The sequence below is a fragment of the Malania oleifera genome, chromosome 9, assembly GCF_029873635.1.
Source record: "Malania oleifera isolate guangnan ecotype guangnan chromosome 9, ASM2987363v1, whole genome shotgun sequence".
NCBI classification, from domain to species: domain Eukaryota; kingdom Viridiplantae; phylum Streptophyta; class Magnoliopsida; order Santalales; family Ximeniaceae; genus Malania; species Malania oleifera.
The window spans coordinates 92,868,326-92,886,033 of record NC_080425.1 but is presented as its reverse complement, the minus strand read 5'-3'; positions in this window follow the sequence as shown (position 1 = coordinate 92,886,033).

Genomic DNA, 17,708 nt, shown 5'->3' with positions numbered 1-17,708 from the left:
ATATGCTTTTCTGAAAATAAATTTACTCATAATCAATAATAATTTGCATGGAAAATAACTGCTTTAGTTTATTCCCTTACCTGGCTACTGAGAAAGCCCCTAAAATATCCTAGCTTGGCCCCCGTAGGATTTCCTGATCAATACCCTGAAATTAAAAATTTTCAGTATTAAACCTCAGTATTTTCATACGTACATCATTTCCTATAACTATCGCCAAACCAAATTCGGCTTAAAAGCCTTACCTCAACTTAGGGATGATTTCCAACTTTTTTTTCCCAACGATCCACTCCAACAAACTCATAGAGAACTTCGCCAAGAGCGTCGTGGTGACCTCGGATTGTCGATCCGGTGTAAATATGACCCAAAAATGATGAGAGAGAGAGAGAGAGAGAGAGAGAGAGAGAGAGAGAGAGAGAGAGAGAGAACCAAAGAGGAGAGATAGGGAGAAGAGTTGGCTTCTTTTGTAAGTTAAAAATCGGATTTTTCATATTTATAGAGCAGAAGATTCATTGATGAGCCACGTCATTTGTAGACGAGTCCTTCACAAATTTCGTCGACAAAATTCAGTCTTCGTCGATGAAATTCAGTCAGCTCCTCTTGGTATTTTCTCGTCGACGAATCCCTATATTCGTCGACGAATTTTCTACTAAACTCGTCGACGAAGTCTACAACCTCCTTCTATTTCTGTTTCTATTTCTCTCCCTCTTAATTATTCAAATTCCATTTTTATTCGGGTTGTCACAGATTGCCTTACCACTTCCTGGTCTGGACTTCTAGGGAAGGTACCACCTCTCTGTAGGCTAATCGGCTGAAACCACCCGACACTTCTATCCAAAACAGTGTAGGCACACATGGCCAACTACTGAATCTCTAGCACTGGTACCATGCTCATAACATAATTGGTCTTCAGGGTTCCTAAAGCATATCATGCAATTTAAGTAATAAAAACCATATTTCAAACTCATTTCGTATAAAACTTGTTATACTATAAAAATCCCTGCCCTCGCCCTTCATGTAAAACCCAACCCACAGTCGCTAAACAAAATCCCAGCCTTCAGCCGTCATATAAAACTGGGCTCACAGCCACTATATCAAATCCTGACCCTCGGCTGTCATATAAAACTTGGTTCACAACCACTATTTAAAATCCCAACCCCCGGCAGTCATATAAAACTCGGCTCGGAACCGTTATATCAAATCCTTGTATTTTTCACAAACAGTTCCAATATTTCACAAACATTCACAAACTCAGTTATACAATAGCCTCAAAATATTATTCATCTGCCACACAATTTCAGTATACAGTATATCTCGTTTACATTGTCAAACCAAACTTTCCACCTTCATTTTTACTCAAAATACCATATTATATATCTTAGGTTTGAAAAGTCCATTTTGAACGGTTGGTTTTTGAAATAACAACTGAAAACATAAAAAAAACATATATTGTAACGACCTACTTATAAATTCATACAATAAACATATATAATAAAATAGTCAACCCGAACCCGTGGGTAGAAGGGACACCTGTCATACACAGTGGAACCTAGGCAGCAGTAAATGTAAATCACATTCATCAACCAATAATTACCTAATATCAGAGTCTGCTATATTCTCAAAGATATTGTATTTATATATACAATCTCCAAAAAGATCAAAATAAACCTAGGATCTCATAACAAAAATCTCTGGATCCTATATCAGAATTTACCCTTCTAGCAGGGAAGCTCAACTCACTCAGTGGCGACCTTGACCCGCTAGTCTCTCCGGGTTTCCTGAAATAATTTAAACTTGGGGTGAGACACCTCTCAGTATGGATAGATAAATAAAAATTAGTTGTGTGGTAACATGAATATTCAATGTTGTAATACATATACCATACATTTCACATACTATAAAACATAAATCATAATATGATTAGATAAACATATAATTACATACTTCCAAGTAATCATACAAATCATGTATTATCTAATATAATCTATAATACTGAAAACTACCTAGGATGAATAGTTAGCTGATGTCATGTATTACCCCCCATGATGGGTTGTGCAGTCCGAAGGCGGGACTCAACAATGGTTGACTGACCACTGCCGAGTCAAAAATGTCTGTAAGTACGATGGGCTTGCCACAGCCTGGTACGAACTGCTAGATGGATATCTACAACTCTATACTGAAAGTCACATTGATTATTCATCTCCCACCCCCTCGTGGGGTGATTAGCACCAATCTGATTATAGATATCTGATCTATAAGCTACGGTACCATGCTCTTAAACTTTACTAAACTAACATCCGGATTCTGATAACATATAGTACATAATCATATACTGTTTATCGTAAATCAAATAATAGCATTTTTATGAATTCTACTTTAACATAATAATTATGACCTCGTGTCGAAAACATGAATAAATGCGGCCTTGTGCCGAATAACATGAATAATTGCGGCCTTGTGCTAATCATCAATTATGGCCTTGCGCCGAACATATCATATGGTCTGAAATCATAATTTTCTGTATTTATCATGTTATTCTTGAAAATATTTGTAAACATGCTTTATTTTGTAAATCTAACTTAACATGATATAATATATATATATATAAAATAATATTCACGCCACACGAATCGAATGAAACCATATATTCCGTTCAGAAATCATGTTTCCTGTACAACTGCAGTATTTTCCCAAACTTACATTTTCTAAATTATACTCATATATAATCACTTGCTTTCTAAAAATTGTTCTACTATTAAATAATAGTAATTTCAATGGAAAGTAACTATTTTAATTTATCCTCTTACCTGACAACTGAAAATCCCCTCTATAATATTGGTCTTACACCCGTAGGAAACCCTAAGCAGTACCCTGAAAATGATAATTCTCAGAACTAAACTTCAGTATTTATTCGAGTACATCATTTCTTTCAACTTTGTAAAGACCAAATCTCGAATAAAAAGCCTTACCTCAACTCAGGGATGAATTTCAACGGAGTTCCACCGAAGACCCGCTCCGGCAAATATGTAGAGAACTTCTCCAAGAGCGTCCTGGTGGCTTCAGATCCTCGAACGAACAAAATTCCGGCCCGAAATCAAAGAGAGAAAGGTGGAGAACCGAAGGGACAAAAGAGAGAGAGGATCCTGCACCGAAAATTATGCTTAAAAATGAAGTTTAGACTATTTATATACTGGCCTTCGTCGACGAGGTCAAGAAGGCTCCTAGTCAACGAGCTCTCCCCTTCGTCGACGAAATTCAGAGTTGCCCAAAATTCCATCTCGGTATCTTCTTGTCGACGAAACTCACCCTCGTTGATGAGACCCTATGTTATCCTCGTCGACAAATCCCTTGTATTCGTCGACGAGTCCTTGAACTAAATTCCTCGGTTATTACTCCCAAGTCTGCTGCCTCCTTCTGTTTCTATTTTCATTTCCCTCCCTCTTTATTATTTAAATATCATTATTATTCGGGTCATTACATTCTCCCCTTCTTATAAAATTTCATCCTCAAAATTTACTATTCATATAATTCATCATCCCTTATTAGTTAAAATAGTCTACTTATTTTATTACTTACCCTCACTTATGGCGGAGGAATACCATGGCTACATTTCAAGTCCTGGGAGATTACATATACCAAAATAAAATTTCCCCAAAACTAAAATACTACTTACTAACTAAAACATTACATGTACCTGCAAAAGAATACTACCCATTTACTTACATTTTCCAATTACATCTGAACTTCTTGGAATAATTGTGAGTACTTCTGTCTAATCTGTTCCTCGAGCTCCCATGAAGCCTCTTCTATTGCATGATTCCTCCATAGGACCTTTACTAGAGGAATTTTCTTATTACGTAGTTCCTGTTCCTTTCAGTCTAGAATCTGCACTGGTTCCTCCTCATAGACTAGCGAATCATTAAGCTCTAACTCACCATAGTTGATAATATGAGAAGGATCTGGGACGTATTTCCTCAACATAGATACGTGGAATACGTCGTGCATCCTGGATAGTGTAGGTGGCAAAGCTAGCCTATAGGCCATCGGCCCCACTTTCTCTAAAATCTCAAACGGACCGATAAACCTAGGGCTAAGTTTACCTTTCCTACCAAACCTCATAACCCCTTTTAACGAAGCTATCTTCAAAAATACATGATCACCCACATCGAACTCCAAATTCCTGCGGCGATGGTCGACATAATTCTTCTGCCAGCTCTGAGTTGCATTGATTTTATCATTGATGAGCCGAACTTTATCGTATGCCTACTATACCAGCTCTGACCCCACAACTCGCTGCTCACCCATCTCATCCCAATACAAAGGAGATCGACATCTCCTACCGTACAATGCCTCAAACGGTGCCATACCAATGCTGGCCTAAAAACTGTTATTATACGCAAATTCTACCAACGACATGAACTGAGTCCAACTATCCCCAAAATCTAATACACATGCTTGGAGCATATCTTCTAGTATTTGTATCATCCTCAGTCTGCCCGTCTGAATGAGGATGGAATGTCGTGCTAAATGATACCTGAGACCCTAGAACTTCCTGCAAGCTTCTCCAGAACCGTGACATGAAACATGGGTCTTGATCTTATACAATAGATACTGGCATTCCATGAGAACGAACTATCTCTTGAACGTAAATCTCCGCTAAACGGTTGAGGGAATAGCTGATCCTGATAGGGAGGAAATGGGTGGTCTTAGTCAACCGGTCTACTATCACCCAAATCGCATTCTAGTCATGCAATGTCGACAGCAGCCCTGACACAAAATCCATAGATATATGTTCTCACTTCCACTATGGGATAAATAACGGCTGCAACTGTCCCGCTGGCCTCTAGTGCTCAGCTTTTACCTACTGGCACATTAAGTACTGGGCTACGTACTCAGCAATTTCTCTCTTTATACCACTCCACCAATAAAACTCTTGCAGATCCCTGTACATTTTCGTATAGCCGGGATAAACCGTATACAAAGATCTGTGAGCCTCCTCCAAAATAGTCTTCCTAATGTCAATATCGGCAAGAACACATAATCTGGAATGGAACCGCAAAGCTCCATCATATGAAATGCAAAATTCCTCTTCCTAGCCTGTCTGCACTCTATTTATCACCTTTGCTAATCTTGGATCCTCCTTCTGAGCGGCTTTAATTCTTTCCTACAGAGTAGGTTGTATGACTAGGCTGGCAATACATACAGAAGGATTACTCCCGATCAATTCAATGTCGAGTCTCTCTAGATCCATCATGATCGAACACTGGATCTCCGTAGCCATCAACGCCGATTCCCTAGACTTCCTACTCAGTGCATCAGCTACCACGTTTGCTTTCCCTAGGAGGTAACTAATAGTACAATCAAAATCCTTAATCAACTTTAACCACCTTCTCTGCCTCATATTCAATTCCTTCTGGGTGAATAAATACTTTAAACTCTTGTGGTCGAAGAAAATCTCACATTGCTCGTCATATAGGTAATGCCTCCAAATTTTCAATGCGTGTACCACTACAGTAAATTCAAGATCATGGGTAGGGTGGTTCTTTTTGTATTCTTTCAAATGTCTGGACGCATACGCCACTACCTTGTCATGCTGAATCAATACACAGGCAAGTCCATTCAAGGAAGCATCAGTGTAGATAGTATAACCCTCACCCCCATACGGGATGGTCAGTACTGGTACTGTGACTAACCTCTGCTTCAATTCCTGAAAACTCTACTTACAGCTGTCGTCCCATTCAAATCTGGCATTCTTCCTAGTCAGTCATGTCAGAGGCCCTGATAAAGCTGAAAATCCCTCAACAAAACAACGGTAATAACTAGCTAACCCCAAGAAAATCCTAACCACCTGTACGTTCTTCGGTCTAGCCCAATTCACTACCGCATCAATTTTACTAGGATCCATAGAAATTCCGTCTTTTGAGATAACATGGCCCAAAAACATAACTTTATCGAGCTAGAAGTCACATTTACTGAATTTTGCATACAACTTCTTCTCCCTAAGCATCTGCAAAACCTGCCTCAAATGTATCTCATACTCCTCACAGCTCCTCGAATAGACTAGTACATCATCAATAAAAACAACCAAAAATTGATCTAAATATGGATGAAAAATCCTATTCATCAAATCCATAAATATCATAGGAGCATTCGTCAGACCAAATGGCATAACAAGGAACTCGTAATGCCCATACCTGATCCTGAAGGCCGTCTTCGAGACGTCTTCTACTTTCACTTTTACCTGATGGTAGCCAGATTTGAGGTCAATCTTTGAATACACTCGTGTACCTTGGAGCTGGTTAAATAAATCGTCTATACCGGGTAGAGGACATTTGTTCTTGATTGTCACTTTATTAATCTCCCTATAATCTATGCACATCCTCATAGACCCGTCTTTCTTCTTTACGAACAATACTAGAGCTCCCTACGGAGATACACTAGGTCGTATGTGGCCCTTATCAAGTAAATCCTGCAATTGATCTTTTAGTTCTGCCAACTCTGCTGGCGTCATTCAGTATGGTGATTTAGAGATAAGCGTTGTACCTGAAAATAGATCAATAGGAAAATCTACCTCACGATCAGGTTGCAAAGCCAGCAATTCTTCTGGAAACACATCAATAAGCTCCTTTACTACTGGCGTACTGGTGAGCTTCACTTCATTTCCTGTTGCTTCCTTCACGAAGGCCACGAATCCTTGACCACCACTCAATAGTAGTCTCCTCGCCTGAATAGATGAAACTATCTGAGGTAGAGATTGCACTAGTGACCCTGTAAATCTAAATTCTGGTCTTCCTGTCGGTCTAAAAGTTACTTCTCTCGCATGACAGTCTATACTGGCAAAATTAGCTGCTAGCCAATCCATGCCAAAAATAATATAAAACCCATGCATGTCTAGCACTACCAAATCAGCAGATAAAATCCTCCCCTGAACATCAACTGGACAACCACGTAGTACCCTACTACATCTCATCGCTGACCCGGTCGGTGTAGCTACTAATAATTCAATATTTAATGTCTGTGTTTCAGCCCCACATAATTTAACACATTCCACAGATGCAAACGAATGTGTGGCACCTAAGTCAAAAAGTGTAATAACTTTAAATGAAAACATATTAATCGTACTTGTCACCACGTCGCCAGCTGTCTCAGCATGATCCAGCGTCAAAGCAAAAACCCTGGCTTGGGCCATATTCCGCTGCTGGCCTCCACGTGGAGCCTGGTAGCCTCCTCGAGCAGGTCTAAAAGCAGGAGCAGCAGCAATCTGAGCCTGACAGTCCCTCATCATATGTCCTGACTCCCTACACCAGTAGCAGACACCTCGCCCAACATGACACTCCCTTAGGTGTCTCTTCCTGTAAGACGGGTAAGCTGGAGATGGCTGCACACCTGGAAAACCGCCATTCCCGGTCTCCTGCCTCCGATCCCTATAGTAACCACCTCTCTTCCACGAACCACAACCAACTCCCTATTGGGAACTGGAAGGTGCGAATCTCTTCTTCTGTCTCTGCTCCTCAGCCTCCAACCGCTCTCCAATCTCTGCTATAGGGGCCCTATCCACCAATTCAGTAAAATCCTGTAACTTCAATATTGACACCTATTTATGTATTTCTCGCCTCAAACCTCTATCAAACTGTCGTACCTTATTTGCTTCATCTTGTATGATGTACGGGGCGAAGCGAGATAATTCGATGAACCTCGCCGCGTACTACTGTACGGTCTGTTGTCCCTACTTCAGATTCAGAAACTTCTCAATCTTCGCTTCCCTGAACGAAGCCGAAAAATAGCTATCGAAGAATATCTCCTTAAATCGCTCCCATGTCATCTCCACAGGTACTGTCATCTGCTGCTCTAAAAGTTTCACCGCCGACCACCATCTTTCAGCCTCTCCAGTCAGTCTGTAGGTAGCAAATAGCACCCTCTGCTCCTCAGGACACTGCAACACTACAAATATTTTCTCTATCTCCTGCACCTAGTTTTCAGTGACTGCAGGATCTGTTCCCCTTGAGAAAGTCGGAGGATTCATCTTTATGAATTTCTCTATCGAGCTACCGTGGCCTGCCGATGGACCCCCCCTGTTCCCTCGACCTCCTGGAAATTTCGGCTATGACTTACTGTGCCACGCTACGCAAAACTTCATCTGAATCACCGCCCACAATGCCTGAGGGTCTAGCATCCTCATTCCCACTAACGTGGGCAATACTGCCACTAGGGTCCATCCTGAAAAACAAATAACTTATTTCAGAATCCCTTCACTATACATATCACCCAACCTATATAGTATATATTCCTAATTAATCCATCTCTCCTTATCTCAATTCAAGGTTCAATCCTGTAACCTAGATACCCAACCCGACAATAGTTTACCATGACTTTCCTGAAATCGTCACCCCAGGAAAATCACACAAACTACTACAGAATGTAGTGACCCGAAGAATAATAGCATTTTAATAATAAAGAGGAAGAGAAAAATAGATACAGAAACAGAAGGAGGTCGTAGACTTCGTTGACGACATTACATTTTGGGGAATAAAATAATTTCAAAGAACAACCAAGGTTCGTCGACGAATACAGGGTTTCATTGACGAAGGTCTGAAGGATTTCGTCAACGAATATAGGGTTTCGTCGACGAGAAAATACAGAGAGCGATTTTGGCTACTCTAAATTTCGTCGACGAACACAAGGTCTCGTCGACGAATTTCATGAAGGACTCGTTGACGAGATGTCGTGTCTCATCTACGAATCCCACCCTATAAATAGATAAAAACCAAATTTTTACTTATTTCTCGCGTCGCTCTCTCTCTCCTCTCTCTCACCTACGAGCCCTCTCCCTTCTCTCTTCGTTTCCGGCCCCGCCAGACACCGGATTGACGATCCGAAGCCACCACGACGTTCCTGGCGGAGTTCTCTTCAAGTTTGCTAGGACGGATCGTCGGTGGGATCGAGTTGGATTTCATCCCAAATTCAGGGTAAGACATTTTAACCTATTTTTGGCCTTATGGTAGTTATAAGAAATGATGTAGGCAGAAAAATATTGATATTTTGTTCTGGCATATGTTGGTTTCAGGGTGTTTTGTAGGAGGCTCTGTGGGTATTTGGCTAGTATTCCATAGGGGCTTTCCAGTAGTCAAGTGAGGGAAATATACTATGTTAGGTATTTTTAAAATGTTATACAGTTTATTTAATTACGAAATTATGAATTAAAGTATCGTGTGACTTGTGAATATGAATATAGTACGAAAATATGTTTTACGATATTTCAGTATTCTGATTTTACGATATTTCAGTACCATGATTTTATGAACCTCAGTACCATGATTATACGAATATCAGTATTATGATCGTACAGTTTTAGTATTATGATTATGCAGTTGCAGTGTTATGATTATACAGTTCTCAAAATTACAATACAGTTTATGCAACATCATGGTTATTACGATTATTTCAGAATTATGGTAAATCAGATAGTTGTATAAAGACATATATTATATAGTTTTAGACCCTGTTGGACTTGCAGCTACAGAGCACGGTACCATTGCTACAGATATTATATTACTTTATGAGTGCAACCACCTATTTAGATAATACGTGGTAAGGTTGATCACCCAGGTCCTTGAAGAGGTTAGACTCCCCATCCAGATATGGGTTGAGGTGGGCAGATCGACTGATGGAGTACAATGATTTATTCCTGGTTGGCCAACTAGGGTAAATCCCGCCTACGGGCCGCACAACCCTGTTATGACACACAGATAGCCACAGGGAATAGTTTCAGTTATTATTACGTATGTATAGATTTGCAGAAACAAGGAACATACTTACTTATATTAGAAGTATTTTGAATAATAAACTCCAATACTATCATGTTAAGCAATAGGGACAGGGGTGGTGGATTTTATCACTTATACTTCAGTATATATTCAGTTATACATATTTATTTGAAAGTAGATTTTCATGATATAGTAGCTTATTTGCCACATACTAGTAATAGCATATTTCTTCTTACTGAGCGTTGGCTCATCCCAGTGTTGAAACATTTTTCAGGTGATCCAAGTAGGCGAGCAGACCAGGCTCGCAGATAGAGGGGGCTTCTGTACTACCCTGCCTGTGGAGAGTGAGTTCATTTTGGGAGTATTTTTGTATACCCTAGCTAGTTAAGGGTATTTTGGGGAACAGACATATGTATATATTTTGGAAAACATGTAGTACTCTGGTATTGTGTGGTGTGGTATTGTATATATTTACATATGGATATGTTTATTTAGTTCTGCTTCTTGCTGCTTAGGTTTATGGTTGGGTTTATCCCAGTATGGTATCAGAGCATGTAGAATGTTATAGTATATAAAAAAAAAAATACCCAGTTTATTAAGTAGGTCGTTACACGGAAGTCCTGCATCTAGACTACAAAACCAGACCTCAAATCCCCTTATCCTATACTCTGGTATTATTACTCCTGCACTCTAGAGTCTACAGAATCTAGTATCCTAGGCTCTGATACCAAACTGTAATGACCTGCTTATAAATTCATACAATAAACATATATAATACAATAGTAAACCCGAACCCGTGGGTAGCGGGGACACCTGTCATACACAGCGGAACCTAGGCAGCAGTAAATGTAAATCACATTCATCAACCAATAATTACCTAATACTAGAGTCTGCTATATTCTTAAAGATACTGTATTTATATATACAAACTCCAAAAAGATCAAAATAAACCTAGGATCTTATAACAAAAATCTCCTGATCCTATATCAGAACTTACCCTTCTAGCAGGCAAGCTCAACTCACTCAGCGGCGGCCTTGACCTGCTGGTCTCTCCGGGTTTCTTGAAATAATTTAAACTTGGGGTGAGACACCTCTCAGTAAGGGTAGATAAATTAAAATCAGTTGTGTGACAACATGAATATTTAATGTTGTAATACATATACCATACATTTCACATAAAACATAAATCATAATATGATTAGATAAACATATAATTCCATACTTCCAAGTAATCATACAAATCATGTATTATCTGATATAATCTATAATACTGAAAACTACCCAAGATGAATAGCTAGCCAATGTCCTGTATTACCCCCCATGACGGGTTGTGCAACCCGAAGGCGGGACCCGACAATGGCTGGCCTACCACTGTCGAGTCAAAAATGTCTGTAAGTACGATGGGCCCGCCACACCTTGGTCTAGATTGACAGGTGGACATCTACAACTCTACACTGAAAGCCACATTGACTATCAATCTCCCACCCCCTCGTGGGGTGGTTAGCACCAATCTGATCATAGATATCTGATCTATAAGCTATGATATCGTGCTCCTGTACTGTACTAAACTAACATCCGGGTTCTGATAACATATAGTACATAATCATATACTGTTTATCGTAAATCAAATAATAACATCTTTCTGAATTCTACTTTAACATAATAATTATGGCCTCGTGTTGAAAACATGAATAAATGCGGCCTTGTGCCGAATAACATGAATAATTGCGGCCTTGCTCTGATCATCAATTACGGCCTTGCGTCGAACATATCATATATTATGAAATCATAATTTTTTGTGTTTATCATGTTATTCCTGAAAATATTTGTAAACATGCTTTATTTTGTAAATCTAACTTAACATGGTATATAATATATATATATATAAAATAATATTCACGCCACACGAATCAAATGAAACCATATATTTCGTTCTGAAATCACATTTTCTATACAACTGCAGTATTTTCCCAAACTTACATTTTCTAAATTATACTCATATATAATCACATGCTTTCTGAAAATTATTCTACTATTAAATAATAGTAATTTCAATGGAAAGTAACTGTTTTAATTTATCCCCTTACCTGACAACTGAAAATCCCCTCTATAATACTGGTCTTACACCCGTAGGAAACCCTAAGCAGTACCCTGAAAATGATAATTCCCAAAACTAAACTTTAGTATTTATTCGAGTACATCATTTCTTTCAACTGTGGAAAGACCAAATCTCGAATAAAAAGCCTTACCTCAACTCAGGGATGAATTTCAACGAAGTTCCACCGACGACCCGCTTCAGCAGATATGTAGAGAACTTCTCCAGGAGCGTCGTGGTGGCTTCAGATCCTCGAACCAGCGAAAATTTGACCCGAAATCGAAGAGAGAAAGGTGGAGAACTGAAAGGAGGAGAGAGAGAGGATTCTGCGCTGAAAATTATGCTTAAAAGTGAAGTTCGGGCTATTTATATACTGGCCTTCGTCGACGAGCCATGTCACCTCATCGACGAGGTCAAGAAGGCTCCTCGTTGACAAACTCTCCCTTTTGTCGATGAAATTCAGAGTTGCCCAAAAACCCCTCTCGGTATCTTCTCGTCGACAAAACTCACCCTTGTAGACGAGACCCTATGTTATCCTCGTCGACGAATCCCTTGTATTCGTCAGCGAGTCCTTGATCTAAATTCCTCCGTTATTACTCCCAAGTCTACTGCCTCCTTCTGTTTCTGTTTCCATTTTCCTTCCTCTTTATTATTTAAATACCATTATTATTCGGGTTATTACATATATAGCCTCTCAATCAGTTCTATTTTAGTAAAATCCTAACTTAACTTAATCCCCCTTACCTGTTTACTGAGAGAGTTCCTACAACGCTCCTATAGCCCACCCACGATAACTCGGGCTCCAAAACCCTGAAAACACATTTCCCCTAGTTTAATCAATTAAGATACTAGATTAGCAACTATTAACATCCCCATGCTCATATACCCCATTTATCTAATTACATGCTAGACAAATAGTCAATTTCTACCCTTACCTCAACTTTGGGGTAAGGCCTGAAAAGACCCCTTTCAAAAATTCACTCCGCTATAGACTTGTAGAGAAACGCCCCTAGATCCTCCTGGTAATTTCCGATCGTCGATTCGGGTGACGAACGACGAGAAATCGTAGAGAAAAGAGGTGGGGCGCAGTTTAGAGAAAGAGAGTGTGTGATTTTTTTTTTTTTTTTTTGATTTCTCATTGAAGAAGTAACTTAAAAATCAATTTATAGACTGTTGACCTGGCACAATTTGTCGATGAAATAGAGTCTTCGTTGATGAACTGTATAAGAACATTCGTTGACGAAAGAAGGGTTCGTCGACGAACCGTATGCCCAAAATTCCTCTTGGTATTTCTTTGTTGACAATGCTTGAACTTCGTCGATGAATCACAGAAGGGTATTCGTTGACAAAATCAGGGATTCGTCAACAAACTGCTGCTTGCCTTTGAATATTTTCCCTTTTCCCTATTTCTATAGGAGATTGTAATGAGTAACGGTTAACAAATTTCAATAATGAAATTTTTATAAGGAGGAGAGAATGTAGTGATTCAAAAAAAAAATTATTAACTAAATAAATAAAATAATAATTAATTAAATAATATAATATATTAATATATTAATATAATATAATTATAAATTATTATAATATATATATATATATATATATATATATATATATATATATATATAAAAGTAAAAGTATGATTTCACTAAGATTGAAATTCCAGATACCCCCCTAGCGCCATCTTCCACTCTCTCTCTCTCTCTCTCTAAGATTTTTCTCCATTTGGAAGTCAAATAGAAAACGAATGCCACTACGGGGTCCTAGCGACAATCATTAACAAGTTCATCAAAGCAGATTCGTGGTTTAGGGATCCTACGCACCACTCCAAAGTTAAGGTAAAAAAAATGAATTATGTCTGTCATTTTAGAATCTAATCGGTTAACAGGAGCGTGTGAGCCTGGGGATGTCAGGATAGTAATTATTACGGGATTTAGTTTATTGAACTAAAATATATGATTATAGGATTTTGTGCTCCGAATGCTGCAGGTGTCGGTTTAGGATCCTTGCAGGCACATTCTCAGTAAACAAGTAAGAGGAATAAATTATGTCAGGAATTTTCTAAAATTTAACCGATTAAATTATAATATGTGGTTACAAAAATTGATATATATGTTTTCTGGGTATTCAGATATATGGAAATTGGATTTTTGGATTATTATTATTATTATGGATTGATTAAACCGTAAAGTAAGATGATTCATTTTATTTTTAGTGAAATGTATGTATATTCTTCCACGCAGTTATTAAACTATGATTTAATACTCAAATTGTGTGGCATGAGCATATACTGATTTTTAGAAAGGTTGTATAAAAATTATGGAGATATGATATATATATTGTTAGCCTTAGTGGCTACACCATCATTGTTTAATGTGTTTTGATGATATTAACCTATATGTTGTTCCTAATGTTTTCCTATCTTTGCAAATCATGTTTAGTACAGGTACTCGTACATGAATTATTGGATCGAAGGCAAAGATCGGACCGAGTAGATGTCAAGAAGGAAAGATCAAATGGACACGTACTCGGAATGACCCAAGCACAACCAAAGAAAGCTTAATTGTAGAATTATTTGTAATAAGAGTTGTGTGGGGTAGTATGTTTTGTAACTCTTGCGAGTGTGTTTCTTGCATGATTTCTGAGTAAGAGTTGAGCAAAGCACATGCATACTAGGACACATGAGTTTATAGGATTGCACTAAAAACAATAACACAAACTCACCTTTCATAGCTTTCTAAGTTAAAACAAGAGTTTGTCAAATGAATCCTAAAACTCAAATATGTTTTCAAAGGGACAAGTTTTTAATATCCTAGTTTTAAGAACATTTTTATACTTAGTCCCAATTGTGTTAAAACAAGTTTAATGTCCTAAAGGTTCAAAGAAAGTCGAGTATATTTACAAAAGGACATACTAAGCATATAAGATATCAAAATGGGTTTTCAAACGTGTTTTATTAATTAAAATATCTTATATTCAAAAGGAAACTCATTTGGACAAGTTTTAATCTTCATTAGACTTAATATATTTCATATAATTTTGTCCAAGAATGATTTGAGTCATTAAAACACTTTTTGACAAGGAAAAACAAAGTAATCGTCACTGCCGTAGTGCAGTCTTGAGTCCTAAATACTTTACGGTATTTTGGGCATAACTTTTTATAAAAAATTCCAAATGGGATGATCTTGGTGTCCCTGGAAAGATGAGACAAAATTCCACAACTTTCATTTTGGTGACTTTTTCTGATTCAGGGACCTCGTCGACGAAATTCATATTTCGTCGACGAATTCTGGGCAGAAGCGCTCCAACGGGCGGAAAACGGCTAGTTTGCCAAATAAAATATTTTTTCTTCCCCCCAACGGCTCCTAAGGTTCTTGGGCTATAAATACAAGCTATTAGACTTGTATTAACAAGGTTTTGAAGGTCTTTGATCATTGTTAGTAAAAAACATCATTTTATATAAAACCTAACACATTGTATATTAGTTCGTCATTACATGTGCTCATTCTCTCTTGCTCACTTATTGTATTTGATTCAATTCTTGAGAGAATAGTGTGAGGTTTGAGTTGTAAATCATATTTTCTCATTGTAAGGAGCATTCTTTGTAATCTTCCATATTCTTGTGAAAGGTTCTTTGTGAACCAAGTTGTAAGGTTCTTTGTGAATCGAATCGGTAAAGGCTCTTTGTGAGCGGTAGGGAGTTGTTCCCAAGTTTGTAAGGCTTGCTCCGTTGTGAAAGAAGCGATTATAGTGGATTGTAGAATCCTTGGCTTGGTGCCGAACCACATAAAAATACCAGTATTGTTCTTTCTCTCCCTTACACTCTTTATTTTATATCTTGTGCATGATTTATATTTATATTGCGATATAATTTCTTGTATCTTGCCAAGAGTTTTTATTTTGTAGAAAAATACGTATTCCGCGAAAAGAGTCTATTCACCCCCCCTCTAGACTATATACTCCGGGTTGGGACTTCCAACATATATATATTTATGGATGTGTGCCGAGATATGATGTACATATGATTGTGTGCCGAGATATGCTATGATATGATTTTATACATAATAAATATAGAACATGTCAGATTTTATATGACTATATTATATGAATTATACTATATGGTAGTAGAGTCCTGATGGACTGTTTCATTGATGTTTGGAGCACAGTATAGTAGCTATGATAATGATAGTCAGTACAACCACACTACTTGGGGAGGGTGTTGGTATTGGAAGTCGATTGGGCCTGCGGAGAGATGTTGACCGCCCCTGGGTTCAGACTAGGCTGCGGTAGGCCAATCGTACTACTGACGCGTACAATTTGACTTAACCTGGTGGTAGGCCAGCCATGGTTAAGTCTCGCCTTCGGGCCGCACAACTCAATTATGTGGGGTTATTACATGATGATATATGAAAGTCCATTAAGAGGAAAATTTTTTATGTATACATATATGTATGATGATTTAATTATTGTAGAGAAATATGTGTTTTCATATATATATATATATGTGTGTGTGTGTGTGTGTGTGTGTGAGTTCAAGTTACATGTTTTGTCTGTTAAATTTAATTGAATAATGGATGAATATTTGGAACACTAAAACTCATATTTCCACACACTGAAAATAATTTATTCCGTCTTACTGAAAAGTGTCTTACCCCAAGAATCTTAAATATTTCAAGAAATCCAGACAGCCAAACGGAGTGAGCTCCGAAGTAAAGGAAGCCTAGTTACTGTAGTTCAGGGTATGTGTTTTTGGAATAAGGGGATATTTTATGGATTTTTGGGGGTTTATATGTATATTTATGGAGACTTTAGGACTTTGGTATTTTATATAAGGATCAGATGTGTTATGTTTTTGGCTGCAATTATAGGATGGATTTATGGACATGTGTATCCCCAATACCTCACTTTGGGTCCGGGTTGACTTTGTTGATATTATTATGATATTAGAGTATTTTTATAGTATAATTTATAGGGTCGTTACACATATTGACTTTTCCTTTCGATGTCGCATTTGTCAAAGTCACCCTCAAGGTCTCAAAACGTACCAGAAGGGAGCTTAGAAGTGTAAGAGCTTGAAATTCATCATCAAGCATGATCTTCGTGGTTGAAAACTTATTCACCAAGCTTTGGAACTCATTCATGTGATTCACAATGGGCATGCCTATCTTGTATATGAGACTAACAAGCTTCGTAGAGCTTGTTTGATGCACTTTTCCTCGCATACAATTTTTTAAGTTTTTTCCAAAGCGCATTAGCTGGTGTCTCATTCACCATGTGATGATAGACATTGTTGTCCATCCATTGCCTCATGAAGCCAACACATTGCTAATTCAAGAGCTTCCATTTATCATCGCTCATGTTTGTTGATTTAACCTTGTCACCTTCCAAAGGAGCATGCAATTCCTTACAATAAAGCAAGTCCATCATCTTTCCATTCCATGTTCTCCAAATATTGCTACCAGTTAGACTCACCATTCTGCTTGTATTAACATCTATGACTCACTTAGGAATTTTATCAAACACCTTTTAGGCACCAAATGCAGCCCAACATTGCTCTGATACCACTTGTTTTCCAATGAGCCGAAGACACCTAAGTTAATAGGTAAAACAACTCCAACAAGTTTGCAACAATAGCAATCAAGAATAACAAATTAATGACACCAAGATTTAACTTGGAAAACCCTTCAAAATTCGAAGGTAAAAACACGGGCATAAAAACAAAATCCACTAACACCAAATAGAGTTATAAAAGATTTGAAACAAGTAATTACATCTACACAAATTGCCCAACTACAAAGAATATTATTCAAGCTTCTACAACAAGACCCAAGTGAATTACCCACTTGAAGAAC